Source organism: Xenopus laevis, chromosome 1S (assembly GCF_017654675.1).
Source record: "Xenopus laevis strain J_2021 chromosome 1S, Xenopus_laevis_v10.1, whole genome shotgun sequence".
Lineage (NCBI taxonomy): Eukaryota > Metazoa > Chordata > Amphibia > Anura > Pipidae > Xenopus > Xenopus laevis.
This window is the reverse complement of record NC_054372.1, coordinates 27,538,797-27,560,144: the sequence shown is the minus strand read 5'-3', so window position 1 is coordinate 27,560,144 and position 21,348 is coordinate 27,538,797. Positions and strand designations below refer to the sequence as shown.

At 38.3% G+C, this 21,348-nt stretch overlaps 1 protein-coding gene and 1 long non-coding RNA gene across 2 annotated transcripts in view; one reads left to right on the top strand and one right to left on the bottom strand.

Moving 5' to 3' along the window:
* The window catches only part of LOC108706580 (gamma-aminobutyric acid receptor subunit beta-1), a 227,608-nt gene that overhangs the window by 16,348 nt on the left and 189,912 nt on the right, over positions 1 to 21,348 (bottom strand). The gene's annotated exons all lie outside the window — the stretch shown is intronic.
* LOC121399277 lies at positions 17,208 to 19,541 on the top strand. Its single transcript, XR_005964872.1, has 3 exons — positions 17,208 to 18,222; positions 18,335 to 18,519; positions 19,213 to 19,541. It is a non-coding gene; the product is annotated as an uncharacterized LOC121399277 (long non-coding RNA).

Below are 21,348 nucleotides of genomic sequence, written 5' to 3'. Positions count from 1 at the left end.
TCACAAGGATTCAATGACAAATGAAGCCTAGAACCTAGTGCTCATGGTAGAAAAATGAAAGCTCTTCTTATAAAGTGTATTTCCCTTCCATTGATATGGTCACAGAGCTCTGCCTGTTGTTTCAGACTGAACAATAGCACAATTGCTTAAGGCTGGTTTGCTGGCTGACCATCTCACTTTAAACCCCCACACAAAATATCCATGTTTAAAATAAATGCCAATAATACACTGGGGGTCTTTATCAAAACTGGGCAAATTTGCCCATGGGTAGTAAGCAATCAGTTTGCTGCATTCATTGTTCTACTTGCAGCTGACTTTAAAAAGCTAATCACTGATTGGTTGCTATAGGTAACTGCTCATGGGCAAATGTGCCCAGTGTTGATAAATGAGCCTTACATTCAATCAATACAAATTTTCTCTTCTGTTAAAATGTACTTACAGGGGTTTATTTTCTTATTGTCTGCTCCATTTCTTGAATTACCTTTTTATTTAGGCCACTACGCCTACGTGCTCCTCTAATGTATTATCTGGTTTAATGGCAAGATTCCAGTTATGCCAATAGTACAATTGTGATTATACCTAATCCCAGTCTGTGTTAGTATTTTCATTATATTTTATACATAAAAAGTGGTAATCAAAAATGAAAGAATAGTGCTAAGAAACCGAAGACATAACAAAATACTGCATGCGGATTTAGTAATGTTCCTTTTGATTTTTGTCACAACTCAATGTTGGAGTGCTCTACCCCTGAATTCCTTCTTTCAGGATCAGGTGCCAGACAGTGTATTACCCAACCTGCCACGGTCACATACAGTCCAAAAAGCTGCTGCACACTGAAAAAGGTGAATCAGTTGTGCTATTTTATTGGCTCATGCAAAATAGACAGGGCAATCTTTCAGACCTCGCAGGGTCCTTTATCAAGGCTCAAGGCTTAATAAAGGACCCTGCAAAGTCATAAACGTTGCCCTGTCTACTTTTGATTTTCTTGACAGTATGCTTGGAATCCTTTTTGTAGGGCTACAAATTGCACATACAGTATACCTTTATGGCTTTATGGTATTCAAGCAAGTCTATGATGTATTATCTGGTGGAAAATAGGTTAGGGTAGCTCCTAGCTAGATAGTTAAGCAGCAGGTGTGTAAATCTACAACTGAAAGAGTTGAACAAGAGTGCAGCTTGAGTGGAGAGTGTGAGGCTTTCTGGTCTTGGTGTACGGAGGAGAGAACACTTGGTCTGGAGTAAGGCCTTGCTCGAGAAGCTGAGTGCTGTGCTGTCTGAGAAAGAGAACAAGTTAATGTTGTCAAAGTTGAACTGTAAGTAACAATGTCAACCTTGTGATGTCTGAGAAGGTGCTAGTGTAGCCAGCACGACTGTGATCTTAGATGTAAATTGTGTGATGCCTTGTGGAGAAAAAGCATAGAGAAGAATTCCCCAGCACATCCATCTTGCTAATTTCTTGCCTGCTCTAGACTAAATGTAAGAATGCCCAGTAGCACCCTGTGCTCCTTAGTCTAAGCCTAGAATTTATCCTGGAAGACAGAATAAAGTTCTGGGTATTTATTGTCACAAAGGTGGTTATAGAGCTCTGTCCAACTATAAGATAACACAGATACTTTAAGCTGGTGTGATGACAGACCAGTTCTCTTTATATATACGTCTACAGAAATGGTTCAAATAATTGATGGCAATCACATATTAAAGTCTATGGACGTCGACATTTTTTTGACGCGTGTTTTTTTTTTTTTTACGCACGCCGCCATACAAGTCTAGGGGCGTCATTTCCGCAGCGAAACAAGGCGAAAAAATTCGCCCATCCCTATATATGACAAGACTAGGTGAATTTTATAATAAATCACAGACAATGGTGATATTTTCAAGTACTGTAAGTACTGTTTTATTGTTGAAGAGAAAAAGGAAATATATATGTTTGAATGATTTGATAAAAAGAGTCTATGGCCTTTCTATAATTCAGGGCTTTCTGGATCTTCTGATACATTTTGTTGTATACTATCAGGACTTGTAAAAAGGCAGCTGGAAGTCCAAGGTGATGTATGTATTAAATTAAGAGTATAGCATGTTGAGAGAGAATAAAAATCTGGGTATGCAGATTCCCCACTGATTCTGTTCTCAAGCTAGCCTTGGTCACTAGGGTCGGGTTTCCCTGACCTGCAACCGACCCTAACCCGCCCCCGCCCGCACCCACTTCTGGGGGTCCTTTTATAGACCTGCGCTGACCCGCTCCGCAAATGACGTCACAAAAGGGGCGGGGTGAACAGACGCAACACTATAAAACTGGAACCCGAAAGTCGGATACCGGCATTTGAAGGTAGCGGGTGGGGAGAGCAGGAGAAGAGCTCAACCCGCACCCACCTGCCACCCGTGAGCAGCACTGCGAGGTTGATCCGAACCCGCCCGACCCTTCAGGTAAACCCGCGGGTATCGGGTCAGCCGGCACATCACTAATCACTAGTACCCTAATCTTGAGGGCAGAGCCATTTGTTTGGTTGTAAGAGCAGCTCTGTTTTTCTGTGCTGTTCTTTGTTTTCTGTGCTCTCCCACTGCTAACTCCCTTTTACAATGGTATTCTATAAAACTCTGTGACACCTTTGTTCAGATTTCTGGTTCAAAATCCACAGAGCTTGTGTCGAAAAAACTTCGTCTTTCGCCTCAACTAGTCCCAGACAGTTGAGGCGGAGTTAATGCAGACAGGCTCAAGATTGCAGATGTCACCCATCAAGGGGGTCAAACGACACAGAAGCGGTTGCTCAAGGTAAAAAGAAATCCTTGTCTGTTGTCTTTTCACCCTCAGAAGTCCAACACAGGAGATCACTCAAACTAAACACTAAATTTTGTCTTTCACCACAAGTGATCTCTGGTAACTGAATTACCCCAACAATGTCAAAAAGCAATTGTGTTTTGCACATTTTACAATGTTCACAGCGGAGCAAATAATCAAATTCACCCTGAAAATAACTCTGCTGACAGCTTTCCATATGCCTGCATATACCTGTGCTTCAGATCTGACATTTTTAATGCAACTATACTCACAGTTTCTGAGTATGAACAGCTGCATCAACCCACAAACAATGACCATTTGGGAATTTTACTATAGAATAGAGTGCGTGAGAATCTTGCATCACTTTTGGAGATTTCCATATCCTCTGCATAAGGCTCCATTTAAGAAACAAAACCCCAGATTTAGTCCATATGGAATATGATGCCCCTATATCTATATTGGGTGGAGGGAAAATATTACAGTAGATAGTTTTATAGTTGTTTATGGTAATATGGAGTAATGATACAAGTGGTCCTACAGTTTACCATGATACGTTGACCTAAAAGATTCAGTAAAGAGGCCATTGTGTTCTCTCGTTTTCGAATGCTCCCAGGTTCAGTTATATTGTGTGTCATTCTTTTCTGTAATTGTCTTTGGAGGCAACCCATCACATAAGTATCTTGTTTATTGCAATGACCTTGGAACAATGGAATGTTTTTTTCTTCTGAAACAAATATTTTCATGCCAAGTCCACTTTAGGCTTTTGCACATTTAAGTACGATTATTTATGTGATGTACTGTGTATCAATGTGGGTCACATACTCTGAGATTGTTTCATTTTCAGCAATGTCCATTGCAATGTTGATGTGTTGCATTAGCAGATAGGCATGTCTTATTCTGCTTGGCTCTTACTGTGTAAAATCCCTTTAGACAACCCCTGTTTATAACCATGATGTTTGCACTTGTAGCATACTGCACTTTGTAAATGTCAGTTGTTGTCACATCTAAGATCTAATCTAGAACCATAACAATTCCTTTGGAATGTGTACATCTGCTAAGACTGCTACTTTACATAAGGCTCTTTATTTGCACTTGATGGACATTCGCTGCACGTATGTTACTGGTGGATGTCTTCATTTCTTTGGGGATGTTGCCTATTAGACCAATGCATCATCTTGAGTCATGAGGGAAAAACATTTAGGGCCCGATTCACCAAGGGTCGAATATCGAGGGTTAATTAACCCTCGATATTCGACTGGGAATTAAAATCCTTCGACTTCGAATATCGAAGTCGAAGGATTTTAGCGCAAATACTTCGATCGAACGATCGAAGGAATAATCCTTCGATCGAACGATTAAATCCTTAGAATCGAACGATTTGAAGGATTTTAATCCAACGATCGAAGCATTATCCTTCAACCAAAAAAACTTAGGAAAGCCTATGGGGACCTTCCCCATAGGCTAACATTGACTTCGGTAGCTTTTAGATGGCGAACTAGGGGGTCAAAGTTTTTTCTTAAAGAGACAGTACTTCGACTATCGAATGGTCGAATAGTCGAACTATTTTTAGTTTGAATCCTTCGATTCGAAGTTGAAGTCGTAGTCGAAGGTCGAAGTAGCCCATTCGATGGTCGAAGTAGCCCAAAAAACACTTCAAAATTCAAAGTTTTTTTTACTTCAAATCTTTCACTCGAAGTTAGTGAATCGGCCCCTGTGCCTCACAAGCAACCACTTATTTGCTTTAGAATTGACCAAGCACACAATTTGGTTCCTGGGCACGGATTCCTCATTGCTTTCAAAGCTGGAAATTTCTGCTGAGTTCCAACATGCAAACTGCCATGTTTTTAATACAGTGAAATGTATTAACTTCTATTGGAATGGAAATTTTTGGATGGAGGTTGTGAAATATCATCTTTTACCAGATAATACCAGAGTAGACAGTATATATACAGGTATGGGATCCGTTATCTGGAAACCCTTTATCCAGAAAGCTCCGAATTACAGAAAAGCCATCTCCCATAGACTCCGTTTTATCCAAATAATCCATATTTTTTAAAAGTGATTTCCTTTTTCATTGTAATAATAAAACAGAACCTTGTACTAGTAACTAAGATAACAGCAAAATTCCGACCTCAGACTCCTGCATCAACAGAGACAGACTATTGAAAGATGGATATTGAAGGGTAATTGAATTATTTCAGAAACAGTACAGACTTGTCAATTTAATTTATTTAAAACGTTTCTATTTCTATGATTTGAAGCTCAAAAGAAAAAGTACATTTTTGTAACAAAAATAACCAGCAAAACAAAACAATGGGGTGCAGCATTTTTTTTTTATCAACTTGTTTTTATTAAAGATCAGGCATGTATATCAATGGAATACAGTTAGACCTTCCAGAGGTCATAATGGGTGCAGCATTTTAAAACTCGATTTGTATGTAATTCAATCCAACTCTATGTTCCAAGCATCCACAAATGAGCCCTAACTGATTCCAGGCACATACTGTATCTAACTGACCATATTAACAGAGCAGATTGGGAGTTGCTTCTCCTTGAAACAAGCAAATTCTACTTATTGTACAGGCACCTGCAATTTTTAAAAATAGAAATGCAGCACAACTCAATTTCTATCATTTAAATCACAGCAAAAAATGTTTGCAAACACTAAATATGTAAATTCTAAATTTTGCACCTGTTTGCTCAATTGCAATTTAGTAGCGAGTATCTTGCAGTGGGCTGGGGAGATATTTTTGTGAACATATTTACCGATAGGCTTCCGATGGTCACCCCTTAAAGCTGCCGACCTATATACAGGCCTCAAGTGCCAATATGGTGGATACAGCCCTGTCTGTCCAAGTATTTAGCATCCATGGAAGTCTCAGTTTCCAACTGAGTTGAATTTGACTGAATTAGCTTTGTACTCAGAGCCAAGAAGGAGGATGGCCTGGTATTATCTCTGCTGTCACAGCTGCAGTTCACTCCTAAAACATTGAGGATACAGAAGAACTAATGGTCCAGAAGAAGACAACCAAAGTCAAAACATATTTCTAATTCCTTAGAGTATTTCATCAACAATAGTATACTCATTATAATGGAAGCAGGAGGAAGGTAGAAGAGTAATCACCCTTTTCATTACCAGCTATATGTTTTTCTGTTGTTTTAATTAAAAAACAAAAAAAACAGAATATTAAACAGGAGATGAAAAATACATTTAGAAAAAAACAAAGTCTAATGCTTAGACTTAGAGATTTGTGATGCCTGAAGGGAAGATGCACTTATCAAGGATGGTTGAGCTTTATGCATCGATAATAACATCACTAACCGACACACTGACATAGCAGGATCATTCCACTGGCACTAATATAAAATCACATGTTGCTACAAATTCAGCCATAATGCCAAGGTTTCCTAATAGAAGAATTCATCCCTTTATCCCTGAACAACAATGGTTTCTCATCCTGAGGTTATTTGTGTCACTTGCTTTAATAGTCTTGAGTGACAGATAATATCACATTAGACTTTCCTAGTTAAACACACAGCCAGCTTTCTGTCTTCATAATCATGGAAAGCATGCAAGAACACGTTTCTCACCAATGACAGCACTCCAAATTCTTTTTACGATTAAAATTCGCCTTTATTCATTCTACCATGGGGCAGCATAAGCATGAATAACGGCGTATTTTAATCGTAAAAAGAATTTGGAGTGCTGTCATTGGTGAGAAACGTGTTCAAGTGGGGACCTTGGTGAACAGGGTTTTTATGACATGTAACCACACCTTGGAAAGTGAACTGAAGAGTAAGTGCGGTTTGCCTGGATTTGTAAGCATGCAAGAATATGCAGCAGTCTACAGAAACTGTAGGGGGCAGTCATGAACTTCACTTGATTACTAAGCTGCTGGCAACACACACAGTGCTTACAGATCAGCTTTAAACTGTTTTTCATGTTTTATGCTTTATTCAAGTGTTTCGTGGACGGGGATTTTTCCCTCTGTAACCACCAAGGGGATAACGAAGTCGTGGCCAGAGCAACACTCTAGAGACAGAAGTCTATACAATGACTGGAACAGAGTTCAAGAAATACTACTGAGCCTGTCAAGAACTGGAGGCGTCTACACACGGCTGTAAACCAAATCAAGATAGATGGTGACATTCAGAATGGGATTTGATAAGTTACTGGGCATAGGGTGAAATCCTCTTATACAATATCTAATGCCGATGTCTCCAGTGTGGAGCTGGTCTGAGCTAGAGAGATATGAAAAATTTAAGGCTGAAAACAATGCATGCATTTTGTTAAATCTTGTATGTTTGCTAGTGTCTTTTAAAATGTGGACGTTTTCAATAGAGGGCATCTTTCTGCTGCATGTATTCTTAAACTAGCTAATTTAAGAGGTATTAAAAGCCTCATGTAATTTTCCTTATACAGGCATGGTATCCATTATCCGGAAAACCGTTATACTGCATTTTATCCAAATAATCCAAATTTTTAACAATGATCTCATTTTTCTTTGTAATAATAAAACAGCACCTTGTACTTTATCTAAACGAAGATATAATTAATCCTTATTGGAATCAAAACCAGCCTATTGGTTTGTCAAGTTGTCTAATTCTGGGCAGTGTCATTCTGTGGCTACTAAAGCAAATAAAGTTCTGTCTTGCATAAAAAAGGGCATTAACTCAAGGGATGAAAACATAATTCTGCCTCTTTATAGGTCCCTGGTGAGGCCTCATCTGGAGTATGCAGTGCAGTTTTGGACTCCAGTCCTTAAGAGGGATATAAATGAGCTGGAGAGAGTGCAGAGACTAAGTGCAACTAAACTGGTTAGAGGGATGGAAGACTTAAATTATGAGGGTAGACTGTCAAGGTTGGGGTTTTTTTCTCTGGATTACACTTTACAAGTACATTAGAGGACATTATAGACAAATAGCAGTGGACCTTTTTACACATAAAGTGGATCACCGTAACAGAGGCCACCCCTTTAGACTAGAATAAAAGAACTTTCATTTGAAGCAACGTAGGTGGTTCTTCACAGTCAGGACAGTGAGGTTGTGGAATGCACTGCCGGGTGATGTTGTGATGGCTGATTCAGTTAATGCCTTTAAGAATGGCTTGGATGATTTTTTGGACAGACATAATATCAAAGGCTATTGTGATACTAAGCTCTATAGTTAGTATAGATATGGGTATATAGAATTTGATTAAAAGTAGGGAGGGGTGTGTGTATGGATGCTGGGATTTCATTTGGAGGGGTTGAACTTTTTGGACTTTGTCTTTTTTCAACCCAATTTAACTATGTAACTATGTAACTATTGGGTTTATTTAATGTTTAAATGATTTTCTAGTAGACTTAAGGTACGGAGATCCAACTTACAGAAAGATCCATTATCCGGAAAACCCCAGGTTCCGAGCATTCTGGATAACAGGTCCCATACCTGTACTGTATACACCTGTTCCATAGGGCTGATCCAGGCTGTGTCCTGGCTGATCTCATATCGGAGTAAGAGTTGCAGATTATGCTGCCGACTGTGTAAGTGAGAATCAATGAATGATGGTATATTTGGGGTCATTATTGTTATAGGGCTTCTTCTCCCCACAGACTCATACAGCAATCATGGGCATAAGATATAAAATAGCAATAGACCAGAGAAGATTAGTTAAAAAAATATATTTTTATTTATACATATATTAAAATATGTATATCATCTCCATCCACCCTATACGTTTCGCTCCCACTCAGGGCACTTAATCATGGGCTCACCAATAAATAAACCCAAGTGCTGCAGGCAGGTTCTGTAGCCTAGAGACAAGCTCAGCAGCCGCAACGCAGAAGGTTCTAATCCAGCAGAGGGCAGGCATCAGAACCAGACAGCAGGCTGCATGCTGCAGGCAGGTACACGGGAGCAAGGCAGCTAAATTGGCAGCAAGCCTAATTGTTAAATGAAGACTTTAATTGCAGGCACACTTTTTGTAATGACAATTTTTATTTAATGCCATTGTGCTCTCTGCACTGTGCTAGAAAAGCTGAATTTTCAGGTAAAAAAATTTAAATTTGTCTCAAAGTTACCAGCAACAGCTTTTTGTCATCCCAAGTATAGTGCTACCTGTGGCAGGGTAGTGTTTTTTGTCTGTAAAAGGTGACATGTATTGCCAACCGAGGTGCTTCTGTACAGATAGTTTCACAATATATTCCTACTTTTTTTCTCTTGTATATTTTATACACTTGAATGACTCTCCGCCATTAATTGCTATTTTATATCTTATAGATGTTACAGTGGTCTTTTTGCATCTGTATGTTTTTTCATATTGTAAATATTTGGCCGAGTGATACCAGAGCAATATAGTACAAAATGGAATAGTTTTGCCTTTGCGTTTTATCTTTTGTTGGAACTTAAATTGCCTGAAGGAAGCCGTAACATACCCGCTAGTAAGGGTTACATCAGCATTGACATGCCTTATAAAGAGTTACTGTATAGCAAAGAATAATGCATGAGTTTGCAACTAAGCAGATAAGACACCTTTTTAACAAAGGTTTGATGTACAATTTTCGGAAGCAAACTGATTTTTTACCCAAAATGCAGACATCCAGTTTTAGATTTCCAGTGTAACTGCTGGTACCCGCTGCAACTTGCATCAATTCTGCTAATAAGGCTGCTTATTAGTGCCTGCCTTCCATGAACTGAAGCAGGTTGCAGCACCATGTTTCTCAATGTAAGGTCACGCTGTTCTTGAAGATAACGGAGCCCCAGAGATGACATTGTGCCTGCTGTGCCGTGTTGTGGCATAATGACATTAAGAACTTGATGGTGTTAATGTAGTGACCCCACTACAACCCAGGTTAAATTCCTGAAGGTTTTATTTGTGCCTGGTGTATATTGTATATTTGGATTTATTGAATCCTGTCACTTTATTGACTCCTATAATGTTGCCACCTTCCCTGTTCATAAACATTAGCTATGAATCTGCTCAACCCTTCTGATACCACACCATTGGATTACTGCTTGATCTTCCTCTGCCCCAGGCCCCCAGCATCAGCTTTCTCTTTAATATGTAGCTGAATAGCCAAATGGCAGTGAGAATAATATTAAGGAAGTAAATGCACAATGAAACAAGGCACCCAATGAGATGTGAGATTTTCATGGATCCCGACATGAATCGTAGAGGTACCATAATTGCAACCATAAAAGGATGGAAAAAATCCCAACAGACCGATCTCATAGGGCATAGCCAACAAATAATGTATACAATTCAGGAGGGTTATTGTTTAAACTTTTTAACTGCAATTTAGATTTCATTTTGAATGAGCTGCTTAAAGGGATACTGTCATGGGAAAAAATAATAGTGCTGCTCCAGCAGAATTCTGCACTGAAATCCATTTCTCAAAAGAGCAAACAGATTTTTTTATATTCAATTTTGAAATCTGGGGCTAGACATTTTGTCAATTTCCCAGCTGCCCCTGGTCATGTGATTTGTGCCTGCACTTTAGGAGAGAAATGCTTTCTGGCAGGCTGCTGTTTTTCCTTCTCAATGTAACTGAATGTGTCTCAGTGAGACATGGGTTTTTACTATTGAGTGTTGTTCTTAGATCTACCAGGGGAACTGTTATCTTGTGTTAGGGAGCTGCTATCTGGTTACCTTCCCATTGTTCTTTTGTTTGGCTGCTGGGGAGGAGGGGGAGGGAGAGAGGGAGGGGGTGATATCCCTCCAACTTGCAGTACAGCAGTAAAGAGTGATTGAAGTTTATCAGAGCACAAGTCACATGACTTGGGGCAGCTGGGAAATTGACAATATGTCTAGCCCCTTGCCAGATTTCAAAATTGAATATAAAAAAATCTGTTTACTCTTTTGAGAAATGGATTTCAGTGCAGAATTCTACTGGAGCAGCACTATTAACTGATTCATTTTGAAAAACAATTTTTTTTCCCATGATAGTATCCCTTTAAGTATTGACAGCCTCTTCTGTTAATTTAACTACAAAAGAATGTAATTGTTGTAAATGCTAAAACAGAATTTATTAATGAAAAAACTTGAAATTTATTATGCACAAATCAAATACAGATACTGAACTTTACATCTGTTAAAGATGTTCATTATTAGAATTTGCTAAAAACATAAAGTGAAAATTTAACATATGGCAAAAGCATTCATCTCCATGTTCTTCCCATAAGTTGTACGCAGCCTAGAAGCAAGATAAGGCCTGGGGCCCTAAAAAGCAAATAAAAATTCATTTTTAAAACATAGTTGCAGCAGATATTTATGGGACGCCATACAAAAAGCCTAAGAAGGGCCCATATGGTGAATAATACCAAGGGGAAATAGGATATAAGCTGATGGTAAGTTTATACCCTAAGGGAAATAACAATTACAGGAAAAAGAGAAGTTGACAGGTGTAATATGAATTATTGCTGATCGGGAGGAGTAAGGAGGAAGATATTGAGAATAATTATGTTAAATAAGGAAAGAAATCCAAGAGTAGAGAGAGCAGTAAATAATGACAGAAGATTGGCGAAAAGGGAGTCTTTGGCCCTAATATTCATAGACTTTCCTGACATTTTGAGACTTAGAGGGTTATTTATCAAGGTCCGAATTTATCTCAATATCGGCTGCTACAAACTCTGATCTAACCCACTCAGGTTTTTAACGCTTATTTATTATTACATTTTCCCGAAAATTTGCTTTGCGGGAAAAGCTCAGATTTTCATGATTTATCCGTGAATTTTCCCTGAAATCTCGAAAACACTGTGAAATTGCCCGAAACCCTCGACACAACCAAAAATCAATGGGACTGTTCCCATTGACTTTTATTCAACCTCAACAGGTTTGAGATGCCGTGGTTTTATATTCAGGCTTTTTAGCCCTCAGGGTTTTATAAATTCTGAAAAATTTGTGATTTTTTTAAAAGTCCGATTTTATAAAAAAAAATCACGAATTTTTCGGATTTCGGGGAATTTCGGGTATTCAGAGCTGAGTCAATAACCCCCTTAAAGTTCCACTGGCATTGCATCACTGAGGTTCTCTTTGCTGCAGTCTTAAAAGGAGAAGTGACCTCCCATGGGTTGTGTATGCTTTGTATTGTTTTTAGGCATTGTATACTTTAGTTTGCTCACTGTAGATCTCATTAACGTGCAGGGTAATATACACACACTCGATAAAGGGTTCTTGCTAACCCAAAACATGTTGTGTTATTAAAGCACTAACACAGCTATCCTGCTTGGGTTCAGTTTCCTTTTCTGCATATGTTTAACCAATGGCATGGTGGATTAGTTTGTAGTACAAGGATTTATTTATCAGTTCCTTCATGTGGATAATTGAGAAGATAATGCTATGGATGCTCTAAGAGGCCATTCATAATGTCAAATCTCTAGGCTCCTGGCTGTGGCAAATGGCCTGAGAGGAAAACATTGTAAAGTGCTCTTCTACACTGAACAACAAATGTCTTATTATTTATATTATGCTGACAGACCCTGCAGCACTTTACATACATTATCTATCATTCAGATCAGTCCCTGCCTGCCCCAGTGGAGCTGACAATCTAAGGTCCCTCTCATAATCACACACTATAGTCCGTTTCATCTGTCCACAATTAACCTGCCATTCCCCCCATGTGGTCTCCAATGCAGAACATTCAAACACACTGAAGTGTCCAAGCTGGAATCGGGACCCCGATGCTGAAAAATAGATAACTTCTAAAGGATTCTTACTACTTAGGGAAACTTACAGAAGCATCAAAAATACTGTACAGATAGGAGGGAAAAAAAAACATTAAGAATATTTTAAATATGTACATTCTTTTTTTTTGAGCTCAGTAAAACATAGGATGAATTCATGGATATTATTCTTATTTGATAACACTATGGGTCTTTCCTCTAACATTCACTAAAATTCTATCTATGTCTAGTTGGACAAAATATTTCATCTAGGATATTATTTATATGACTTTTAAACATATGAATAATTAGCATTATATACAGTGACTTTAAATCACCCCGTGGGATGTCTCCAGTGTAGAATATTTCAGCAAATACATCTGTCAGACTAGTACAGAACAGCTTTGATTCATCTACAATACCCCATAATTCTGCTGTATGAAATAGTTCAGTGCTTTAAATTGTAACCTTTACATTTTTCTGAAACTCAAACCTTTTATGACAGCGAGATAAAACTATATGAATAATGGCATCCTTAGGATATTGCATGTCAAAGTTTCAAGATAAGAAAGTTACCTGAGAAAAAAAAACCCCTACATTCAGAAAGAAAGATGAGATTTTCAGATCATCCAGTACAGGTATGGGATCCGTTATCAGGCAACCCGTTATTCAGAAAGATCCGAATTTCGGAAGGGCCGTCTCCCATAGACTCCATTTTATCCAAACAATCCAAATTTTCAAAAATTATTTTCTTTTTCTGTTTAATAATAAAACAGTACCTTGTAGACTTAAGGTATAAAGATCTAAATTACGGAAAGATCCATTATCCGGAAAACACCAGGTCTTGAGCATTCTGGATAACAGGTCCCATACCTGTACATCTAAAGGTAGCTTTGCAAAAGAGAAAGCTATTTTTATATTTAGGAGTAAATGGTTGTAGAAGATAACTGAGACCTTGGTGGACATTTGAATGCTTCATATGGGCAATGTATATGCATTTATAATGTACATGTGAATACAAATACAGATTTGTAGCACTCCCCCATGTGTAATACATTTGCCCAATAGCAGTAACCTATAGCAACCAATAAAATTTTAGCTTTCCAACAGGTGGCCAGTACACGCTACCTGTTGATTGGTTGTTATGGTTTACAGCTCCAAATAGCACATTAATAAATTATTATTATTATTAACATGTATTTATATAGAGCCAACATATTGCGTTTCACTGAAAAGTAAATGTGATTATACAACTAAATCACATGAATTATAAAAACATGTCAATGCAGCCATCACAGGAGCATTAATAATACAGGGATTCAAGGAGGCTTCCAACTTTCATGTTTTTTGTTATGCTTGGGTTTAAAAAAAAAATGCTGTAATGTAATAGTAGGATAATAATGAAGCCTGCGCCCTTCCCATCAGTGATCCAGGGCATATGCTGAATGTAAAGAAAGTGATAATACACCTAACCTTTAGGGTTATTTTTTTTGTCAGCTTTTATTTTTTGGAACGCGAAAACTCCACCCTACGGAACCTACATGGTAAATATGGCCCTAGACATACTGTGTATACCAATTTTTTAACCATAGTTAAACTTTACTGAGCCTTTACTATTTCCGCTCAGGAATGATTTGTTCCAACATGGAAAACAACTCTCTGAATTCTTTTTGTTCACATGTGGGTAGATGTCAGAGATCAAAAATTCAGACAAGTCCTTAGGGCACCTTTAAGGACTACCAGGGTCAATATTTGATAATGACAGTATGCCAGGCCAGCAAACACATTTTAAGAATATTTTGTTTGAAGTTGAAGTTCTTTATAAACCTGGGCAAAGTGAAAAAAAAATATGGTCACAGTCAAAATTGTGATGAAGTTGTCCGAACTTTAGTCAAATCTTTGCTCAAGCTTTTGGTGAAATCTTCAGACTTGTGACTTATTTTTCTAACTTAACTTAATGTAAGTCTCTAGATGACTTGTCCATATATGCAGGAATTTGAACCAGGGTCTCTACCTTGGGCTCCACTAAGACAAATAATTTAAACTCTAGGTCAAATTAAGTGAAGTGACCCAATACCTCCTGCTTTTATAACAATTTATATTGATATAATAAATATATCAAACATTATATAATTTTTTTGTACTTATTCTGACAAATGTAAAACATGTCAAAATGTCCCCCTCTGCTCACTGACCAAGATGTGCTGCAGAATGTAGACTCCATGATCTCTGGCACTATACTACATTTGTACACAATTTGGGGGCATTAAAGGGTTAAAGGTTTGCAGAGGCTGAGAGGGAAAGAAGGCTTGACAAATGGTTTGTTTTCATTAAATGTGCCCTCTATTGGATATGATTAATCTGCACAAATGCAGCAAAGGTCAGTAAAGGGAATTCTTATTTTTATGCAGTTGACTCAAGGCCCTCCCTTGCTACTGAAGGAAAGGATGATTAAGTATGAGTAAAGGAAGGCGTTCTTTATAACAAAGTCATTAACGGGGATGCATGTTTTGCCTAGAGAGTCAGTAACGACTTATTCTGTAGATACATTTGAGAATTTATTAGCTGGGTTTTCAGCTACAGAAGGCATGTAAGGTTATTGATCAAGGAAGACAGATTATGATTGTCTTATGTGTTTAGTGTGTGTGTGTCTGTGTGTGTGCGCACTTGAGGGTGTGCTGGATCAATATAATTTCAATTGGTTGAACTTGATAGAACACGGTGTTCATGCAGCTGTAGGTACCATGATGATTTTTTTACAATACTACTAAAGATATGTAATGATATAGGTGTTTTGCAATATTCTTACAAATTCTTTAAAGGAAAACTATACCCCCAAAATGAATACTTAAGCAACAGATAGTTTATATCAAATTGAATGACATATTAAAGAATCTTACCAAACTGGAATATATATTTACATAAATATTGCCCTTTTACATCTCTTGCCTTGAGCCACCATTTCGTGACTCTATCTGTGCTGCCTCAGAGATCACCTGACCAGAAATACTACAACACTAACTGTAACAGGAAGAAGTGAGGAAGCAAAAGGCAGAACTCTGTCTGTTAATTGGCTCATGTGACCTTACATGTGGTTTGTATGTGTACACAGTGAATCTTACGATCTCAGGGGGCGGCCCTTATTTTTTAAAATGGCAATTTTCTATCTATGATTACCCAATGGCACATACTACTAAAAAAGTATAATATTATGATAATGGTTCATTTACATGAAGCAGGGTTTTACATATGAGCTGTTTTACTCAGTATCTTTTAATAGAGACCTACATTGTTTGGGGGGTATAGTTTTCCTTTAAGCTGCATGTGTTTGACTGATGCTAAACACCTGAACAAGAAACCTACACTTTTATAATCTTGTATGTTTCCTTTATTCTGTGCTGCCATGCCCCCCCCCCCCGCAGAAATTGTCTTTATTCAAGAGCCAGCTCTGCTAACCCAAACACTTTATATATAAGAGAGTTCATATTATCCCTTTCAAGCCACTTTCTTAGTGCTTGGCTAATTTGTTTATGAATTCCGTTTCTTGTGATTTCATGATTTTTTATATTATGTCTTCTAGCACTTATCATCATCATAACATTCTCCTATTAATGCAGGAGCAATCCATTAACAAATACAATTTATCCAGTGTGCGGTATCTAAAATAGTTCATTAAAATTCAGTGTATGCATAATACACTGTAGAGTGCATTGTACTGAATTCATTAACCTTCTCAATGTCCTCATTTGTAGTGTGGCAATGCGTTATTCTTTATACATTGCTGTTTATACAAGACTTTGCTTAAAGGAAGACCTACAGAGGGACTCACTTTTTTATTACAAAGTCAATAACACAGGGCAGAATTTTTAGTGTGGCATTCCTAATACTCTCTAGAATACATCTCTTAATACAGATTGGCGCAAGCCTTAGGATATATTGTTTACTTTCTGATCTGTTCAGACAATGTGTTCTGTGGTTTAATAGAAGATACAAGAAGAGTCTTTCATCTGATATATTATTGTGCCCATACATGAAGTCATATTCTATGGGGGTTGTTGAGTACACTATGAAATTGCTAATTTTTGCGTTAAAGAAGAACAGTAACTAATATAAATATCAATGACTGTTATTTTATATTATGTTCAATAAGTGAATGTAAATTTGATGATAGTGCTATTCTAAGAACTTTTGTAATGTACATTCATTTTTTTTTTCATTCCAAGATATTAAATGATACATGCACTGTTACTATGATTGAATTTTGTTACAACAGCGCCACCTTCTGGTCAGTTTCTGACTATTCTGACCACCAAGTAGTCAAGAAAGTTGTCAGGAGAAAGAAAGATGATGCTTGGATGTTCTTCTGGTTAGGAAAAATGTTTTAAACCTTTCTCAAATGGTACTTTAAAAAATAGAGTTTTAATTTTCTAATAATGGGCATGTGTGGAAATCCTAATATCTCACAGACAGCATTTGATACCTGAAGATCCATTTACAGTATAAACAAAAGAGCAAGTCTAAAGAACTAGCTTGGAAGCAAAACTATGTGTATTGACCATAAAATACTCACCCTGAAATGCAGAGAAGCGCAGTGGAGCTCCCGGTTGCCATTTTGAGGATCTTTGTGTAGTCTTCGACGCTGATTTGTATATGCGCAGTTGAAGCTGATTCCTGACTTGGCCCAACTGCACACTTTGTGTCAGCGAAGAGACCTGCAGCCTTTCTCTGCATTTAAGGGTCAGAATTTGTAAAAGTTTTTTTTTTTAACAATAAAGCACATCGCGGGGAGGGAAAGGGGAGGGAGGCAACGCCTGGAAGCTTAGGGTAAGGGGGGTTAGATCTCTTTTAATCATCAACAGAGGAAGATATGTTCAATTTAGCTGATGTTAGATAAATCTAAGAAATGACATACTGTATCTGCATTTATTTTCTGGTGAAAGTGTCAGCAATGATTGATCCAGGCACAAGTCTTATTATTGATCCAGAGAGAAATCTCATTGTCATTGTTGGAATCAGAAAGGAATTTATTCCCTCCTAGTTTCTAAATTGGCTAAAGCCTCATTGGCTGGCTTTGTTTGCATTCCTTTCCATTCCAATAAATGTATGGCCAAACTAGATGCAATATTAGTGTTTGTAAATTACAGGCTAACTTGCTCTGCTCTGGATCATCAGTCAAGATCATGCTACAGCAGATGTACATCCCTGGAAAATCAATGCAAAGTGTGTGGTTGGGATAAGGCTGAAACAAGCATCTCAGGCATTATATATCTAATTCAGTGGTTCAAGGAAAACAACAGACCAAAAATGTGACATTTGATAAAGATTTTTTCGCTGGCTTTTGGATTTGATAAGAAAGTTTTTTTACCACCAAAAATGTAATAGACATTTGTGTACGCGCACTTTGTTTATAAGGCGCAGGTGAGGTAGGCACTTAGGCTAGTGATGTGCGGGTTGACAAAAAGTCAACCCAAACCTGCCCAATCCCAACCCACACATGGCCGACACTTCTCTTTATAAACCCCCACCTGACCTGCCCATCTCTAAAGTCATGAAAGGGGGCAGGTCCAGGGGGTTTTGGACCAGCCCACATATTACTAACGTAGGAATCCAGAGCTGTCAACTCCCCTATAGTTACACTGTGTCCCTCGGTCTCCCATCACTTTTACTCACTTTCAAATTTATGATGATTTTGCAGGATTACAGGCAAAAATCCGATGTGGGCATGTGCATACTGCTTCAGTGAAGTCAATGGATTGATTTATGCGGCTCCAGGAGAGGTTCTGTGCATGTGAGCCTCTGAGGAGGTGAGTACATCATCAAACGCATTAGGCCGAAATTTCCAGATTTGAATGTGTCTATTATTGTTGATACAATAAAGCTAAACCAAATTATCTGAGCCTTCCTTTTGTCGCCCAGAACGGTTTCCAAAACCACAGCGTCTGGACTTTGCCTTTTGACCCAATCAGGGATTCGAGGAGAGAGGGGAGAACCAGGAAGTGAGACACTAGTGTGGGTGAGAGGAACGAGAGGCAATAGTGGAACCGCAAGCAGGATCGTGCGGCCAATGTGAGACACACTTGAGATTGTGACCGGAGGATCCAGTAAGTATACAATAAGAATGGGTTTACTGGTATCAAGACAATGCACAACTGCTCTGTGTGCGGAGGAGCATGGCTGGTGGAGTCTGAGATCGCTGCCCAAGTAATATTATTAAAACACAGGACACATTGGGATTTTTAAATTCGTAAGAGATATAGGAGGGACAGACTTTTTGGTGTAGGAAGCGCACAGTTCCTTTATAATGCATGTGAGTGACCTCACTTCCAATTATGTCACAGACCCAAAAATTTTCTGCGGCACGTGCTGCAAGACCCCCCCCCCCCTTTGAGACAAAGAAAGTTGATAGTTCTGAGGCATCCTCCTCCTGCCTAATGCACATCCTCTAACGGTTATGGAGCTGGAAGCTTAGGGTGCAGAGGAGCCCTTAATTCCTGCCCTATAGTATTGCTTGATCAGTTCCAGGGTCACAAAGTTTACCCATTAACCCATAGCAACCAATAAGATGTGACCAGTAAATGCTACCTGCTGACTGGATGCAATAGGTAAACAGATCTATGGCACCTTTTATTACATAGCCCCAATTGAATGCAGCCCAAAATGGCTTACATGACATATGTATCTATAATACAGATCAAAGCAATACCTGTATGCAATTGCCCCCACCCATAAGAAATGCAATCATTATATTTCCTAATTGCTTTCTTTTAGCACATATTTCTTTTAATTACACACAGAAGTACTTGCTATTCTGATGGCACACATGAGGGAGAAGGGAGATGGCTGAGACACATTGTAGAAGAGAGGAGAGAGGATTGGAAGGGCACGACACACAGAAGATTAATATTACTGAAATGGGAGCACAATGCCAATTACAGCTAAGTTTTCATATGCAATGTACTTGGGAGCCTGCAAAGGATATTTGTAAATGTAGAAAAAAAAAAAATCCAGCAAAGCCACAATACTAGCTTCAATTCCATTAAACAGATATTACTTTTTTTTTTATCACAGAAAATTTATTTTGGTTATCCTATTGTGAATAAGCTGTTATTTTTCATACATTGTGTTTTCCACTATTATTGATTTTCATCTTGATTGTCTGTTTATAATGTGCCAAGAGAAATTCCAGCACTGTACTTGATTTGTTTCATTCTTTCTTTAATAATGAAGTTAAAACTCTATTATCACTTCTCGGCGCACAACAGCGGATGGATGAATTTAAAGCAGAGGCTGAAGCCTTTTTTTTTTTTTATTTGACAAATTGACTAGTTTTGGTTATGGCAGTGCTACCATGAATACTAACAAGGCACACCAATAGCAAGGACTGTTTAATGTCAGAAAAACATGCTTGATTAAGGGAAATTAAGTTGCTAAACAGCACAACAGTAGCCTTTTTGCCCTTGTTCCCAAATCAAAAAAGCATTTTCCTGTCCTTTGGACCTGAACAAATTACGTTTAGTGATCAAAATAAGTATTAGGCAAATGCTTCCAAAACAGGAACCCAAAGAAGCCCGGCAGAGAGTTTGAGAGAATAGCAGATTTACCTTCATTAAAGCAAATAGAGCAATTGTAGAATTACTCTTTCTTTATCTGATATTTGTCCGTTTGACCATTAAACACAGGTTTTTAATGGTGATTGGAGATCTGTTCCAAGACTAATCAATTACAGATGCCACGGTTTAAACCTACCTGCATACACATATACGAACAACGATTATTCTATCTGCACCCAGGCATTTTGATTTTTTTGTAACGCGAGTACCGGCTAATTTTGATGTTTTATATATATATATATATATATATATATATATATATATATATATATATATATATATATATATATATATATATATATATATATATATATAATATGTTGGGGTAACATATCATCTTAGTCTTGCTACAATTTTAAGGCCAACTCACCAAAAATGAAAAAAAGATGGAAAACAGAAAAGCTTCTTTGCCAGAGGCTTTTAATTAATTTGATCAGTGTTCTAAGCGCTCAGTCATGTACTTATACTGCCTAGCGGCTCATTACAATTACTTTCAAAATACTGTAACTTACAGCTTCTTTCCTCTTTTTTCCACATTAATCCTGTATATTTTCAAACTTGCTTATTAAAGGAGAACTAACCCCCCAATAATTATAACCCCTACCCTACATAGCCCCCCCGCTTCACCCCCACATAGGTGATTACCCCTAAAAGTGCAGAGTGAGTGGAGCTCATGGGCATCTTCCAGCTCTTCTGTACTCTTTAGGAAGTGAGCCGTATTGGCGCAGGTGCAGTTAGAGCAGTCTTCCTGTTTGTAGCAACTGCGCATGTGCCAAAAGTGCCAGAAATTGCCAAAGGGAAGGAAGAGGACCCAAAGAATACTAAAGAGCTGGAAGATGGCGCCCATGACCTCCACTGCACTTACTTGCACCTATATGCTAGTAATAAATTAGGGGCACTTTCAGGGATAATCACCTATGTAACGGGGCAAATATCTCTTGTGCCTTACCCATTGTTAACCCTTGAATTACTACCGCCCTTTTTGTGTGGGGGAACCCTTGAGTGAAGTACACCAAGCAGAGAGTTGTAGCACAATCACATTCTCTTTATTGTCACATCCCTCAGCAGAACAGCAGCACATTCACAGGGCTCAGTCTCCCAGCCTTTTTGCAGAACATTGCCCATAACGGGCACATTGACAGGAGACACACACACACTCACAGGCACCCCTCTTGGGCCCTGGCCGTCTCAATCTGGATCTAGGCTTTCCTCTTAAACCCTGGCTGGTGGGATTCCCGCTGGGAACACTATGCCCACTCACTCCTAGTTGGGGCCGTAGCTGCCCATGCTAGTTACCTCTCTAACTTACACTGTCTAGAG